The sequence below is a fragment of the Labeo rohita genome, chromosome 10 (genome assembly GCF_022985175.1).
Source record: "Labeo rohita strain BAU-BD-2019 chromosome 10, IGBB_LRoh.1.0, whole genome shotgun sequence".
Taxonomy (NCBI): domain Eukaryota; kingdom Metazoa; phylum Chordata; class Actinopteri; order Cypriniformes; family Cyprinidae; genus Labeo; species Labeo rohita.
In genome coordinates, this window is record NC_066878.1 from 11,251,887 (window position 1) to 11,269,030 (window position 17,144).

Here is a 17,144-nt window from a genome sequence, read left to right on the forward strand (position 1 = left end):
TAACTTACATCCCCTACAGGTTGGTGTCACGTGAAATTTTCTTACACTGCACTGTTTTTAACTAATAAGATTTATTTTTAATTTTAGCACCATTACTATGAATGCTTGGTCATCAACAAGCAGAAAATCAGCCTTATCTAAAGACCTTCAAGGACAGTTCTAATGTTTGTTTGTTTATTTATTTATTTATTTACACCACCTTTTCTCTAGGAATTTTAGTTTTGATACAAGGAATATCTTTCATGTAAGTGACAAAAACTTGTAGTCTTTGTTGAAAGAATTCTTGTTGGAGTTTATTTAACAAACAACGATTACATGACTTTTACATGAAAGAACATGTGATAACAGTAAATAAATACATAAATACTTAAATACATAAATACTTCAAGTTATGTAAATACTACGGCACATTACAAATAAATAAATAAAAGCATTTAATACTTCATGTAAATACTACTGCATGTTACATATTAATAAATAAATAAATAATATTTAATACTTTGTTATGTAAATATTACTGCACATTACATATAAATAAATAAATAAAAGCATTTAATACTTTATGTAAATACTACTGCACATTACATATTAATAAATAAATAAATAACATTTAATAATTTATGTAAATATTACTGTACATTACATATAACAGTATAAATAAATAAACAATAGTATTTAATACTTTAAGTTATGCAAAAACTACTTCACATTACATAAACAAACAAACAAATAAATAAATACATTTCTAACAGTAGTTATATTTTAGTTAAAATATAGTAGTTAAAGTAGTTAAATATTTTGTTAAAAAATAAATGAATAAATAAATAATAATAATATGTAATACTTTAAGTAATTTTTTTATGTAATTTTTTTTTTATGTAAATACTACTGTATGCCACATATAACATTATAAAAATACTTAACTGTATTTAATACTTTATGTTATGTAAATATTACTGCATGGTACAAATAAATAAATAAATAAATAAATAAATAGTATTTAATACTTTATGTTATGTAAATACTACTGTATGGTATAAACAAACAAACAAACAAAAAATAAAGTATTTACTACTTTGTTATGTAAATACTACTGCACATTACAAATAAATGCATAAATAAATAAATATTTTAAGTTATGTAAATACTACTGCATGCTACATATAACATTATTAAAAAAATAATATGAAATACTCTAAGTTATGTAAATACTACTGCATGTTAAATAAATAAATAATTAATACTTTATGTAAATGCTGCTGCATGTTACATATAAATAAAAACAAATAAATAAATAATATTTAATATTTTATGTAAATAAATACTACTGCACATTATATATGCATGAATGAATGAGTAAATAAATAGTATTATAACGATGTAAATACTATATAACTATATAACGATGTGTGTTACAAATAAATAAATAATATTATTTAATACTTTAAGTTATGTAAATAAATAGCACTGCATGTTACATGTGATTGAATGGATGAATAAATAAATAAATAATAGTATTTAATACTTTAAGTTATGTAAATACTACTACATTTTACATTTAACATTATAAATAAAATAAAAAAATAATAATGCTTTTTTTTACTTTTTATTCTTCAAATATTTTGCTTTAAATTTTAACTAAAAATAATTATAGAATAATACGATATATTCATTACAAATAAGAATAATAATACTAATAGTAAAAATATCAACAATACCATTAATAACAAGAGAACAAGGGTTAAAGTAATTTTATTTACAACAATAAATATTTTCTTTTTGATGAAGAGAGAAGAAGATTTTCTTTCTCTTCTTGATCCAAACTTTCTTAATTAAAGCATCTATCTACTTTTAAACTAATGAGTCATTTCATAGACATTCACTGATTAAAAATAAATGAAGAACAGCAGCAGCAGAAAAGAACATTGAGACAGTGAAGGATCCATGGCAGGAAGAAGAAATAGAAAGAGAGAAAGAAAGAGGAAGAGTATCAGAGCGATCAAATCCCTCAGCTTCCACTTGAACTTTACTTAATGTGCACGGGGACCTTCTGCGGCAAATAATTCTGATAGAGTCATATCATGTGTCAACCGGAGAGAGACAGAGCACAGGCTGGCAGTGGCCGACGCTCGCACAAAGAACCGTGACAGCTCAGACTCCATAATTAAGCGAAGAGAGTGAAGATGACGAGACATTTTGTCTCTCTTACGGCCCCGTCACGCGCCTTATCCTGCCGCCCCATGTGCTGAATACAGACACAACGATAAGACACATCCACTGCTCTCCACCTGCACATATATTAAGATAATCGTAAATTATTCAATGCTTGCATTGACGCCGTACTCCTTAAAGTTATGGGGCGGCACTGACAAAAACAGTTTAAGCCCAACACATCTGCTGTTTTTCGGCAGAATGGATCTCCTGAGTGGAAGTTTAGCCCGAGTGAATTGTGACGCTCCATAGATTCTGGAGTTGTATGAGTCTTTTTTAAGAGATATATAAAGCTCACTTCATACCACCAGTTGATTGACAGGTAAGAGGGGTTGAAATTGTATCTTTCGAAGGTTAGATCAATATGGGAGCTATAACTTGGCAGCATATAGGGGAGATGGATTTCATCAAGGCCAGAAGGACCGCGGCTGTCCAAGTGCAGGTTAACAGCTACGTTTTCTTTTTTCTTACACCCAGGAGCAGATGCTACAATCTATAGATTGAAAAGTTACAGAAGAAAAAGTACAACTATACATTTTCCAAAAAAAAAAAAAAAAAAAAAAAACACTCATGCAAACTTGACTGTACTGCAGCGGTATGGTTTTGCAGGAGGTTGCCAGGTATGTGACTAGTTTAAAGTGCATTGCTATGTGGTTGCCAAGTACTGTCGTTTGAAGAACTAAACTGAGAATGCCTTTTAAATCCCAGTTTCAATTGAGGTGACAAACAGGATGCAGAATTGCAATACACATTTGAAAATAAGTAAGTAAAATAACAGCGGTGTGACGAGACACGAGACATTTATCCCACGAGACAAGACGAGACATGAGACTGGGTTCACGAGAACGAGACGAGACGAGATCTTTAAACTTTTTTTAAAGAAATCCTCTATGATGAAATATATATGGAAAATAGTATTTTATTCAACTAAAAAAGACAAAATGCAAAAAATGTAGGTGAAATTTTGAACTTTTTGAATTTTAATAAATGATATGCATTAATAAACATTTAAAAAAGAGCTTCACGATTCTGGATAAATTGAGAAACCCAGCTGTTTTTTTTAAAAGATTAGAAAACTAAAAATAATGTAATTTACTACTGGTTCTGACAAAATTTTCATTGCAAGTCTTTTAAAAAACATATATTCATTTAAACAAACTTTAAGGAGTCTGTGTCTCAATTCATTAAAGGAGAAGTCCACTTCCAGAACCTCAATTTCCAAATAATTTATTCACCCCCTTGTCATCCAAGATGTTCATGCCTTTCTGTCTTCAGTCGCAAAGCAAATTATGGTTTTTAAGGAAAACATTTCAGGATTTTTCCTCATATAATGGACTTCAATTGTGTCCCAAGATGAAAATAGAGCAAAAACACTCAAAATTAACCAGTTTTCTCCAAGAATTAAAATTAATGGATGCTAACATTATCATATATGACGTGCAACACAAACACCTCTGCTCAAATCTCAGAAAAAGTAGTCTGGGGTTTCATGAACCTTTAACCAAATGTAATTTTTCAGGGACAGCAAGGCAGAATTCATTTAGCAAATGCGCGCGTTAAGACGGTTTCAGCGTGATGCGCGCAGCGCGCACCTGCGTGAACAGCGCGCGGCCCTTCTCTGACAGCTTATCAGAATTCTCAGCCCGAGTCCGACCCCAGCCCGTCTTTTCCCCCATCTTCACCCAAAATAGCTTATACTACTGTTTCAGCTATTAAAATGGTTCCGTTTTTATGTAATGGCAACGTGATTATATTTCGTTTCGTTTTTTAGCGCAATCACTTGCATTTTTTACTTGCGTTTTTTTCAGTGGAAACCATTGAAAATATTCCGTCGTTTTTGCTCATAAAGGTGAGAGTAATAAACAATTCGGACCTATTAAGGGTCTAATTTTATTTGTGTGCACTCACAATATCAACAAAACGTTAACGGTGCTTTTATCTATAAAATAAAGAAAAGAAACATGACGTCGTCTCAACAGGAGCGCTTCACAAAAATGAACAGACCAATTTTGAGTAGACGTCACAGTGATGTCACGTGCAGCTGCGCGCATAGTGGTTGCAGAAAAAACACTGGTAACAAGTGGAGGTAAACGGGTAAAACCCCTTGGAATAAGAGGAACACAATATTTTTGTGCCTTTTGACGTCAAAATCGCAATGCGAATAATTTTTATAGAATACTGCCCACTGCGCAATGTGACGTCGTAGTGACGTGACCCTGACCGACGGACCCAATATAGACATGATCTGCACGTCTATCCGACGTCCAATGTTTAGTGTAGTCAAAGATGCCTTTTGAAGCTAAACGCAGACGTTTAAACGTACATATGAAAACTGCTATGATTACTCTTTTAAAGCATAAATTTCATTAAAAAAAATAGGTCTACATAATATTCACATATGCTGTTCATCGGGGACGTACTGTATTAGCCCTATAGTTACAGCATGAAATATTATTTAAACCTTTTATTATTAACATTTTTACACATTTTTTTTTCTCTCACAATTCCAACTTTTTTTTCACAAACGCAAGTTTATATCACCTAATTCGGACTTTATAACTCGATTAAACAAAACTAGTGAGTTTGTAAATTCTGAGGGAGAGAAAAGCCAGAAGTGTGGGATATAAACTCTGAGCCGAGGGGGAAAAGAGAGAATGACGACTTGTTTTTCCTCTAGAGTTGTGGGATATCTCTGAATAGCGAAAATAAAGTCAGAATTTTAAAATATAAAATCAAATTACCTTTTTTTTTTTTTTTTTAATTCTTCTTCATGGTTCCATAGACCGCCACTTGAACCGCCCACAGAAAAAACATCATCCCTGTTTCGGATCTGTAAGTTTATCCCACTAACGTCAATTTCGTTGAATAACAGTGCTTATCGCTGGGTGACAAGCTCTTGTAATATGCGAATAACATTTTGAAAATGACATCTAATTAATATAATCCATACTCTTTTTAAATCTAAGTATTTTGTACTGTATCCGTGTAATACTCTAGCCGTAAAGGCGATCTTTCCCGAGTTTTCTGCGCGCATCCTGAATGTTTACAAACAGATAATTGGTCTATAGAAACTCAGCGAATACCTCACAGACATAATAAATATATCAGATATGCTTAAAAAGGTTCTTATTTTTATTGCATTTCATGTATTATACTTTAAATAAAACTTATGCAATGGGTTTGTAAAAGCTGTTTTAATGTATATTTTAGCCTGAGTTCTGGTCACATTTACACACGTTTGACCATCAGGCGTCACAAGATTGTGGTGTTTCGAGCGCTTAGTGAATCATTTTGCGCAGCTACTGGTTCAATAGATGCGAAGCTTCGAAAAGACTCGTTTCCCCAACACTGTGAGGTCACGCGGTGACGTATCGATCTGCTGTTGGTCACACGGTTTCACGTGATACGAGGTCAGAGTTCAAGAAGTATGAAAGCTGCAATGCAGCGAAATGTTAAACTTTTGCACGTGTTTGCTTTTCTGAATGGTCAATGGGGCGAAAAGTGGTACCGACTGGGAGAATTTCCTCTCCACCGCACGCTATACTATGATTATGGAGAAGACAGAGGCCCGATTCAACACTGCAAACGAGCGATTAAGCGATGCGGCTGCTACCATGAGTACACAAGCCATGTGCGATGAGTGTCTACTAGAGCCCAGCCACTCACGGATTCGGATTTGATGGAAAAAAAAAAAAGAGTTAGCCGCTCCTGTCTTGTGGTAAGTAAGAAACTGTAAACAACAACAACCGCAGCAAAAGTAGCAACGTTAGTAGTGGTAGTAGTAATAAATTGAGGTATGACCAAATACTGACTTAACCTGAAGGCCGTCTGACAGTTTTCAAATAAACAAAAATCTAGTAAAATGCAAAATAAAGTAAATTTAAATAACACCGTTTAGGGGATAATGAGTGCCGCAACTGACAGCGCTTTCTGTCGTTTAAAACGCCGTAAATCTAACCGTTTAGGGCAGACCTGGGCAAACTCGGTCCTGGAGGGCCGGTGTCCCTGCAGAGTTTAGCTCCAACCCTGATTAAACACACCTGAACAAGCTAATCAGTGTCTTCAGGTTTACTAGAAAGCTACAAACAGGTGAGTTTTATCAGGGTTGGTGCTAAACTCTGCAGGGACACCAGCCCTCCAGGACCGAGTTTGGCCTGGTCTGGTTTAGGGGATAATGAGTGCCGCAACTGACGGCGCTTTCTCTCGTTTAAAATGCCGTAAATAACGCCGGTTGACAATTTTCAAATAAAAAAACTAGTAATATGGGGAAACAATGTTACGCCGTTTAGCGGATAATTAGCGCTGCAACTGACGCCGCTTTCTGACGTTTAACACCGTAAATAACGCCGTTTGAGAATTTTCAAAAAAAAAAAAAAAAAAAAACTAGTAAAATGCAAAATAAAAAAAAATGCAATAAGTTACGCCGTTTAGGATAATGAGGGCCGAAACTGACGGCGCTTTCTGATGTTTAAAACACTGTAAATAACCCAGTTTTACAATTTTGAAATAATAATAAAAAAAACTAGTAAAATGCAAAATAAATAAATACATTTAAGTAAATAATGCCGTTTGACAATTTTGGAATAAAAAAAATCTAGTAATATGGAAAATAAACAAATAAATAAAAGTTACAGAGGCAAATCCATCAGTCAGCTTCTCATGGGTTTGCTGTCTTCGATGGCGGTGGATAACGTTGGGTGGTGAGTGCTGTCCCATCACACCATATCTGTGGGAATGAGCCAAGGCATCAGGTGGTGTGACTGTCTCACTCGCCCAACGTTCACCTGAAGCACTCTTACCATAGCGAGACGCTGCTCTATATTCTCGCACTGTCAGTGAGAGATCAGTAGTGAGGCATCGCTCGGTGGGTGACGGATGGTGTCAAAGACAGCTTCTTGTGAGATTGTTGACTACAAAAATAATTTAGTAGTTTAGAGGATAATGAGCGCCACAACTGATGGCGTTTTCTGCAGTTTAAAACACGGTAAATAACGCAGTTTGACAGCTGTAAAATAAAGTAGTAATATGGAGAATAAAAAAAAATTATTTTCCTTTACGCCGTTTAGGAGATAATGAGTGCCACAACTGATGGCGGTTTCTGACGTTTAAAACATGGAAAATAATGCCGTTTGACAATGTTCAAATAAAGAAACTAGTAAACTGCAAAAAAAATAAAAAATAGAGTTACGCCATTTAGGGCAGGCCTGGGCAAACTCGGTCCTGAAGGGCTGGTGTTCCTGCGGAGTTTAACTCCAACCCTGATAAAACTCACCAGTTTGTAGCTTTCTAGTAAACCTGAAGACACTGATTAGCTTGTTCAGGTGAGGTTTGTCAGGGTTGGAGCTAAACTCTGCAGAGACACCGGCCCTCCAGGACTGAGTCTGCCCAGGTCTGGTTTAGAGGATAGTGTGTGGCACAATTGACAACACTTTCTGACGTTTAAAACACCGTAAATAATGCAGTTTGATAATTTTCACATAAAGAAACTAGTAAAATGCCAAAAAAAAAATAAAATAAAAAATGTATAAATAAATTTAAGTTACACCGTTTAGGGCAGGCCTGGGCAAACTCGGTCCTGGAGGGCCGGTGTCCCTGCAGAGTTTAGCGCCAACCCTGATAAAACTCACCTGTTTGTAGCTTTCTAGTAAACCTGAAGACACTGATTAGCTTGTTCAGGTGAGTTTTATCAGGGATGAAGCTAAACTCTGCAGGGACACCGGCCCTCCAGGACCGAGTTTGCCCAGGTCTGGTTAAGTGGATAAGTGCTGCCAGTGACTGCGCTTTCTGATGTTTAAAACACAGAAAATAATGCTGTTTGACAATTTTCAAATAAAGAAACTAGTAAAATGCAAAATAAAAAAATCATTTAATTTACGCCATTTAGGGGATAATGAGTGCCGCAACTGATGGCACTTTCTGACATTTAAAACACCGTAAATAACACCATTTAGGGCAGGCCTGGGCAAACTTGGCCCTGGAGGGCCGGTGTCCCTGCAGAGTTTAGCTCCAACCCTGATAAAACTCACCTGTTTGTAGCTTTCTAGTAAACCTGAAGACACTGATTAGCTTGTTCAGGTGTGTTTAATCAGGGTTGGAGCTAAACTCTGCAGGGACACCGGCCCTCCAGGACCGAGTTTGCCCAGGTCTGCCCTAAACTGTGTTGTTTGCGGCATTTTAAACTTCAGAACGTGCTGTCAGTTTGTCCAGGTCTGGTTTAGGGGATAACAAGTGCCGCAACTGATGGCACTTTCTGACATTTAAAACACCGTAAATAGTGCCTTTTGACAAATTTCAAATAAAGAAACTAGTAACATGCAAAAAAAAAAAAAAATAATAAATTTAAGTTACGCTGTTTAGGGCAGGCCTGGGCAAACTCGGTCCTGGAGGGCTGGTGTTCCTGCGGAGTTTAACTCCAACCCTGATAAAACTCACCAGTTTGTAGCTTTCTAGTAAACCTGAAGACACTGATTAGCTTGTTCAGGTGAGGTTTGTCAGGGTTGGAGCTAAACTCTGCAGGGACACCGGCCCTCCAGGACCGAGTCTGCCCAGGTCTGGTTTAGGGGATAGTGTGTGGCACAATTGACGACACTTTCTGACGTTTAAAACACCGTAAATAATGCAGTTTGATAATTTTCACATAAAGAAACTAGTAAAATGCAAAAAAAAAAAAAAAAAAAAAAAAAATGTATAAATAAATTTAAGTTACACCGTTTAGGGCAGGCCTGGGCAAACTCGGTCCTGGAGGGCCGGTGTCCCTGCAGAGTTTAGCTCCAACCCTGATAAAACTCACCTGTTTGTAACTTTCTAGTAAACCTGAAGACACTGATTAGCTTGTTCAGGTGAATTTTATCAGGGATGAAGCTAAACTTTGCAGGGACACCGGCCCTCCAGGACCGAGTTTGCCCAGGTCTGGTTTAGGGGATAAAGAGCGCCGCAACTGACGATGCTTTGTCAATTATAATGCCGTAAATAATGCCGTTTGACAATTTTCAAATAAAGAAACTAGTAAAATGCAAAATAAAAAATGTATAAATAATTTAAAGTTACACTGTTTAGGGGATAATGAGTGCCGGAACTGACGGTGCCTTGTGATGTTTAAAATACCAAAAATAATGCTGTTCAACAATTTTCAAATGAAGGAAATAGCAAACTGCAAAAGAAAAAAAAAAATTAAGTTACGCCATTTAGGGCAGACCTGGGCAAACTCGGTCCGGGGGGCCGGTGTCCCTGCAGAGTTTAGCTCCAACCCTGATAAAACTCACCTGTTTGTAACTTTCTAGTAAACCTGAAGACACTGATTAGCTTGTTCAGGTGAGTTTTATCAGGGTTGGAGCTAAACTCTGCAGGGACACTGGTCCTCCAGGACCGAGTTTGCCCAGGCCTGCCCTAAACTACGCAACTTAAATTTATTTTTTCTTTTTTTTTCTTTTCCGTTTTACTAGTTGTTTTTTTTTTTTTTTTTTTTTTTTTTTTGAAAATCGTCAAACGGCGTTATTTACGGCATTTTAAACTGCAGAAAATGGCATCAGCTCCGGCACTCATTATCCCCTAAATGACGTTATTTACTGAATTTTAATTGACAAAGTGTTGTCAGTTGCGGCGCTCTTTATCCCTTAAACAGCATAACTTGTATTACTTTTTTATTTTGAAAATTGTCAAACTGCGTTATTTACGGTTTTTAAACTGCAGCCAGCGCCATCAGTTGTGTCACTCATTATCCCCTAAACCAGACCTGGGAAAACTCGGTCCAGGGGGCCGGTGTCCCTGCAGAGTTTAACTCCAACCCTGATAAAACTCACCTGTTTGTAACTTTCTAGTAAACCTGAAGACACTGATTAGCTTGTTCAGGTGTGTTTAATCAGGGTTGGAGCTAAACTCTGCAGAGACACCGGCCCCCCTGGACCGAGTTTTCCCAGGTCTGGTTTAGGGGATAATGAGTGACACAACTGACGGCGCTGTCTGCATTTTAAAATACCGTAAATAACACTGTTTGACAATTTAAAATAAATAAATAAATAAATAAATAAAAAAAAAAAAAAAAAAGAAAAATGCAAAATAAAAAAAAATTAATATGTTACGCCGTTTAGGGGATGATGAGCAGCGCAACCGATGCCGCTTTCTGACGTTTAAAACACAGAAAATAACGCTGTTTGACAAATAAAAATAAACTGGTAAAATGCCAAAGAAAAAAAGATAAATAAATTAATAAAGTACGCCGTTTAAAAAAAAAAAAAAACTAGTGATATGCAAAATAAAAAAAAAAAAAAAAAATTCATTTAAATTGTGCCGTTTAGGGGATTATGAGCGCCGCAACTGACTGTGCTTTCTGTCGTTTAAAACACCTTAAATAATGCTGTTTAACAACTTTCAAATAAAAGAACCAGTAAAATGCAAAATGAAAAAAAAGGTATAAATAATTTTAAATTACTCCATTTAGGGGATAATGAGTGCCGGAACTGATGACACCTTGTGACGTTTAAAACACAGAAAATATCACCATTTGACAATTTTCAAATAAAGAAAATTGTAAAATTGAAAAGAATAAAAGAAAAGTATATTTAAGTTACGTAGATTAGGACAGACCTGGGCAGACTTGGTCCTGGAGGGCCGGTGTCTCTGCAGAGTTTAGCTTCAACCCTGATTAAACACACCTGAACAAGCTAATCAGTGTCTTCAGGTTTACTAGAAAGCTACAAACAGGTGAGTTTTATCAGGGTTGGAGCTAAACTCTGCAGGGACACTGGCCCCCCCGGACCGAGTTTGCCCAGGTCTGGTTTAGGGGATAACGAGTGCCGCAACTGACGCCGTTTTCTGCACTTCAAAATGCTGTAAATAACGCTGTTCTACGATTTTCAAATAAAAAAACGAGTAAAATGGAAATGAAACAATAAAAAAATAATATGTTACGCTGTTTAAGGGATAATGAGTGCAGCAACTGACGCCGTTTTCTGCATTTTAAAATAACGCAAATAACGCAGTTTATTTTCAAATAATAATAATAATAATAATAAAAAAAAAAAAAACTGTAAAATGGAAAAGAATAAAGGGAAAAAGTAAATTTAAGTTACATAGTTTAAGGCAGACCTGGGCAAACTCGGTCCTGGAGGGCCGGTGTCCCTGTAGAGTTTAGCTCCAACCCTGATAAAACACACCTGAACAAGCTAATCAGTGTCTTCAGGTTTACTAGAAAGTTACAAACAGGTGAGTTTTATCAGGGTTGGAGCTAAACTCTACAGGGACACCGGCCCTCCAGGACCGAGTTTGCCCAGGTCTGGTTTAGGGGATAATGAGTGACACAATTGACGGCACTTTCTGTTGTTTAAAATTCCGTAAATAACGCCCTTTGATGATTTTCAAATAAAAAAACTAGTAAAATGCAAAATAAAAAAAATTAATGTTATGCCGTTTAGGGGATAATGAGTGCCGCAACTGATGGTGCTTTCTGACATTTAAAACACAGAAAATAATGCAGTTTGACAATTTTCAAATAAAAAAATGAGTAAAATGGAAAAGAAAAAAACAAATTTAAGTTACATAGTTTAGGGCAGGCCTGGGCAAATTCGGTCCTGGAGGGCCGGTGTCTCTACAGAGTTTAGCTCCAACCCTGATAAAACACACCTGAACAAGCTAATCAGTGTCTACAGGTTTACTAGAAAGTTACAAACAGGTGAGTTTTATCAGGGTTGGTGCTAAACTCTGCAGGGACACCGGCCCTCCAGGACCGAGTTTGCCCAGGTTTGGTTTAGGGGATAATGTGTGACACAATTGACGGCGTTTTCTGCACTTCAAAATGCCGTAAATAACGCTGTTTTACGATTTTCAAATAAAAAAACTAGTCAAATGCAAAAGAAAATAAGAAAAAAATCAATATAAGTTACCCTGTTTAAAGGATAATGAGTGCCACAACTAATGCCACTTTGTCATTTAAAATGGCGTAAATAACACAGTTTAGGGGATAATGAGTGCCGCAACTGATGGCGCTTTCTGATGTTTAAAACGCCAAAATTAACGCCATTTTGACGATTTTCCAATAAAAAAAAAAATAGTAAAATGCAAAAGAAAGAAAGAAAAAAAATAATATAAGTTACCTTGTTTAAAGGATAATGAGTGCCGCAACTGACAATTTTCAAAAAAAAAAAAAAAAAAAAAAAACAGTAAAATGGAAAAGAATAAAAGAAAAAATAAATTTAAATTACATAGTTTAAGGCAGACCTGGGCAAACTCGGTCCTGGAGGGCCAGTGTCCCTGCAGAGTTTAGCTCCAACCCTGATTAAACACACCTGAACAAGCTAATCAGTGTCTTCAGGTTTACTAGAAAGCTACAAACAGGTGAGTTTTATCAGGGTTGGAGTTAAACTCTGCAGGGACACCGGCCCTCCAGGACCGAGTTTGCCCAGGTCTGGTTTAGGGGATAACGAGTGCCGCAACTGACGCCGTTTTCTGCACTTCAAAATGCTGTAAATAACGCTGTTCTGCGATTTTCAAATAAAAAAACGAGTAAAATGGAAATTAAACAATAAAAAAATATGTTACGCTGTTTAAGGGATAATGAGTGCAGCAACTGACGCCGTTTTCTGCATTTTAAAATAACGCAAATAACGCAGTTTATTTTCTAATAATAATAATAATAATAATAATAATAATAAAAAAAAAAAAAAAACTGTAAAATGGAAAAGAATAAAAGGAAAAAGTAAATTTAAGTTACATAGTTTAAGGCAGACCTGGGCAAACTCGGTCCTGGAGGGCCGGTGTCCCTGTAGAGTTTAGCTCCAACCCTGATAAAACACACCTGAACAAGCTAATCAGTGTCTTCAGGTTTACTAAAAAGCTACAAACAGGTGAGTTTTATCAGGGTTGGAGTTAAACTCTGCAGGGACACCGGCCCTCCAGGACCGAGTTTGCCCAGGCCTGGTTTAGGGGATAATAACTGCAGCAACTGACGGCACTTTCTGTTGTTTAAAATTCCGTAAATAACGCCCTTTGACAATTTTCAAATAAAAAAAACACTAGTAAAATGCAAAATAAAAAAATAAAAAAAATAATATAAGTTACCCTGTTTAAAGGATGAGTGCCGAAACTGACGGTGTGTTCTGCATTTTAAAATACCATAAATAACGCAGTTTGACAATAAAAAAAAAAAAAAAATAAAATAAAAAATAAATTTTATATATATATATATATATATATATAATTAATAAATGGTAAAATGCAAAATAAAAAAAAAATTATATGTTACGCCGTTTAGGGGATAATGAGTGCCGCAACTAACGGTGCTTTCTGACGTTTCAAACACCGAAAATAACGCAGTTTGACAATTTTCAAATAAAAAAACGAGTAAAATGGAAAATAAAAAAATAAAAAATAAATTTAAGTTACATAGCCTGGGAAAATTCGGTCCTGGAGGGCCGGTGTCTCTGCAGAGTTTAGCTCCAACCCTGATAAAACTCACCTGAACAAGCTAATCAGTGTCTACAGGTTTACTAGAAAGTTACAAACAGGTGAGTTTTATCAGGGTTGGAGCTAAACTCTGCAGAGACACCGGCCCTCCAAGACAGAGTTTGGCCTGGTCTGTTTTAGGGCATAATGAGTGCCGCAACTGACGGCGCTTTCTGACATTTAAAACACGGAAAATAACGCCGTTTGACAATTTAAAAAACAACAACAATAAAAGAACTAGTAAAATGCAAAATAAAAAAATTAATATAAATTACGCTGTTTAAGGGATGAGGAGCGCTGCAACTGATGGGACTTTGTCACTTAAAATTCCGTAAATAACGCTGTTTAGGGGATAATGAGTGCCGCATCTGACAGCGCTTTTTGACATTTGAAACATTGTAAATCACCGTTTAAAGGATAATGAGTGCCAACTGATGGCACTTTCTGCAGTTTAAAATGCCATAAATAACGCCATTTTATGATTTACACAAAAAAAAAAAAAAAAAAAAAAACTAGTAAAATGCAAAAGAAAAAGTAAAAAATATAAGTTAACGCTGTTTAAGGGATAATGAGCTTCGCAACTGACGGCGCTTTCTGACATTTAAAATGCTGTAAATTATAATGATGATGATGATTATTATTATTATTATTATTATTATTATTATTATCATTATTATCATGTTTGCAGTTTGCTTCACGGTCGTGGTTAATACTAGACAGTCGCTTAAACATGGTTGAGAAATACAGTTTCACTTGCGATGTAAATGAGTGGTTTGGGGTCAGAGAGAGTTCTGTAGCATGGGGATTAATAAAAATAATTATGATAATAAAAAATATGATTAGTAGACAATTACTTTTATTAGTTAATAATGGTCTAGTAGTCAACAAAAAGTAAAATGCATCCCAAAATCTTTAGCCATGCCAAGCATAATATTTGTTTTTTTTAATAACTCTGTAGTGTTGGAGTGTAATACACAAATACACATGTATGGGCAATAGTCTATATGACTTTAGCCTATACATGTTCAACAAGTAGACTAACACATTATTTAGTCAAATTTATTTGATTTCTTGCAGCTCTACAGTGTGGTCCACTTGTCTTTGCACCCTGGGAAGGGCAATGCTGTCACAAGGCAGTTTTTTGTAAGTATTATTTAAATTAATTTTTATTGACAGTCAGAAGTCAAAAGTTTACATACACCTTGCAGAATCTGTGAAATGTTAATTGTTTTACCGAATTAAGACGGCTGATCATACAAAATGCATGCTATTTTTATTTAGTACTGACCTGAATAAGATATTTCACATAAAAGATGTTTACATATAGTCCACAAGAGAAAATAGTTGAATTGATAAACATGACCACATTCAAAAGTTTTCATACACTTGATTCTTACTACTGTGCTGTTATCTGAATGATCCAGATCCGTTTTTTTGTTTAGTGATAGTTGTTCATGAGTCCCTTGTTTGTCCTTAACAGTTAACCTGCCTGCTGAAATCTTACAGGTCCCATAAATTCTTTTTTTTGTTTGTTTTGCAGGCATTTTTGTGTATTTGAACCCTTTCCAACAGTGACTGCATGATTTTGAGATCCATCTTTTCGCACTGAGAACAACTGAGGGACTCATATGCAACTATTACAGAAGGTTCAAATGCTCCAGAAGGAAAAATGATCCAATAAGAGCCAGAGGTAAAAACTTTTGAAGATATGTTCATTTTTCTTATTTTTTCATTCAGAACTGCCCTTCAGAAGCTACTGTTCTTACATGTTTGGCAGGAGACAAAATAAGTTAAATTTACCCTGATCTTTTCTGGAGCGTCAGTGAGCATTTGAACCATCTGTAATAGTTGTATGAGTCCCTTAGTTGTCCTCAGTGTGAAAAGATGGATCTCAAAAACATAGTCATTGCTGGAAGGGTTCAGATACACAAAATACTGGAAAACCAAAGTTGTTGTGGGACCTGAATGATTTTTTTTTTTTTTTTTGAAGACCAGTGGGCAGTTTATCGGTTTCATCTATGCTACAGAATTTTTACTCACTATTTTCCCCATGCTGTCTGTTCATTTTTCTTGGTGCTGTGAATAACAGGTTTTGTCTTATGTTTGTTTTATGACTTATGTTTCAGTTTCACCACTGATGGGAATAAATATACTGCCAGACAGGGAGTGAGCAGAAGATTAGGACGGTGGTGCAGAATGATGGCCATCAACCCTGCATGTCAATAGCTTCATTTAGTCAAAAGTGATGTTTAAATGGAGGACTTCACAGACAGGGTCAGTGGCTTGTTTGCCACCACCCACATGCCCTGCATTTAGGGGTGATGGTTATGAGACACTTGTTGTTTTTGCTAATTTTAAGATAGTTTAATTTTTAGATAGTTTTAAGATTCTCTCTTAGGACATTGATTCCCAATCCAGCCCTCAAGATGCATCTGTTTTTTTTTTTTTTTTTCCATTTATATTCTTGCACGCTTAAATTGCTTTAATGGCTGTAAATTGTTGATGCACTGTACTCTGGGTAGCAATGCAGTGTTGGGGAAAGTTACTTTTAAAAGTAATGCATTACAATATTGAGTTACTCCCTAAAAAAAGTAACTAATTACGTTACTTTTTATGGAAAGTAATGTGTTACTTTACTTTTGCGTTGCTTTTTATATCTGGGCAGGGTTTCTTGTGTTTTTAATATAAAAAGTTGTATTTTTGACAAATGTAAAAGCCTTTTCACACCAAAGGCCTCAGGCTTTGAGAAAAGTAAATTCACGTCTGTACAGTAGACCGCAGAAGAAAACAAAGTCAGCTCTTCAGCAATAAAAAAGGAAAACAAATGTTAGATTATCTTGAGTAATTGTTGCTTATTAGTATAGTTGAAAAAGTAATAATATTACTTAACTCGTGTTACTTGTAATGTGTTACCCCCAACACTGCTAAAATGTTTTGAAATGTTTTAATAAAAATACTTTTGTAAATATGTTTGGATTGTCTTTTGCTTTGTAATTGTTATTCTGAATTACAGTAGTATCACATGTGATACTACTGTATTGTAATTTTACTACTAATTTGTACGTACTATTCCAACTACACAATACACAATAATAATTACACAATAATTAAAGTAGAAACAAAATTACAAAGTACTGTAAAAGTACAGTACAATACTGTTTTGACGGTATACAGTTTATTTGTTCTACATACTGTAAAGATGCATTACAGTAACTTACTGTAAAAAAAAATAAAGGAAAATTAACAGTTCAGGTAAACAATGAATTAATCTTTTCTGTTTCTTATAACATGACAGTTTTGTCTTGTTTGTAGTGTGATCAATGTTTGTGTAAGCAGTAGATGTGTTGGGGAAGTAACACGTAACATTTTAATTGTATTTTGTTAAAACAAATTAAAGTATTTGAAAAAAAGATTTGTTCATTTTGCTGAATGAGACTCAAAGGTCAGAGTCGGTAAAATGATTCGAACTTCCCATCACTACTATGAATCACGTCTAA

The 17,144-nt window shown here is 35.3% G+C and overlaps 1 protein-coding gene and 1 long non-coding RNA gene across 2 annotated transcripts in view; one reads left to right on the forward strand and one right to left on the reverse strand.

The window, feature by feature from the left end:
- Positions 1-17,144, reverse strand: part of gbe1a (glucan (1,4-alpha-), branching enzyme 1a) — a 248,270-nt gene that overhangs the window by 45,719 nt on the left and 185,407 nt on the right. The gene's annotated exons all lie outside the window — the stretch shown is intronic.
- Positions 5,671-15,893, forward strand: LOC127172179 (uncharacterized). The gene is made up of 3 exons (XR_007828600.1): positions 5,671-5,929; positions 14,725-14,790; positions 15,774-15,893. It is a non-coding gene; the product is annotated as an uncharacterized LOC127172179 (long non-coding RNA).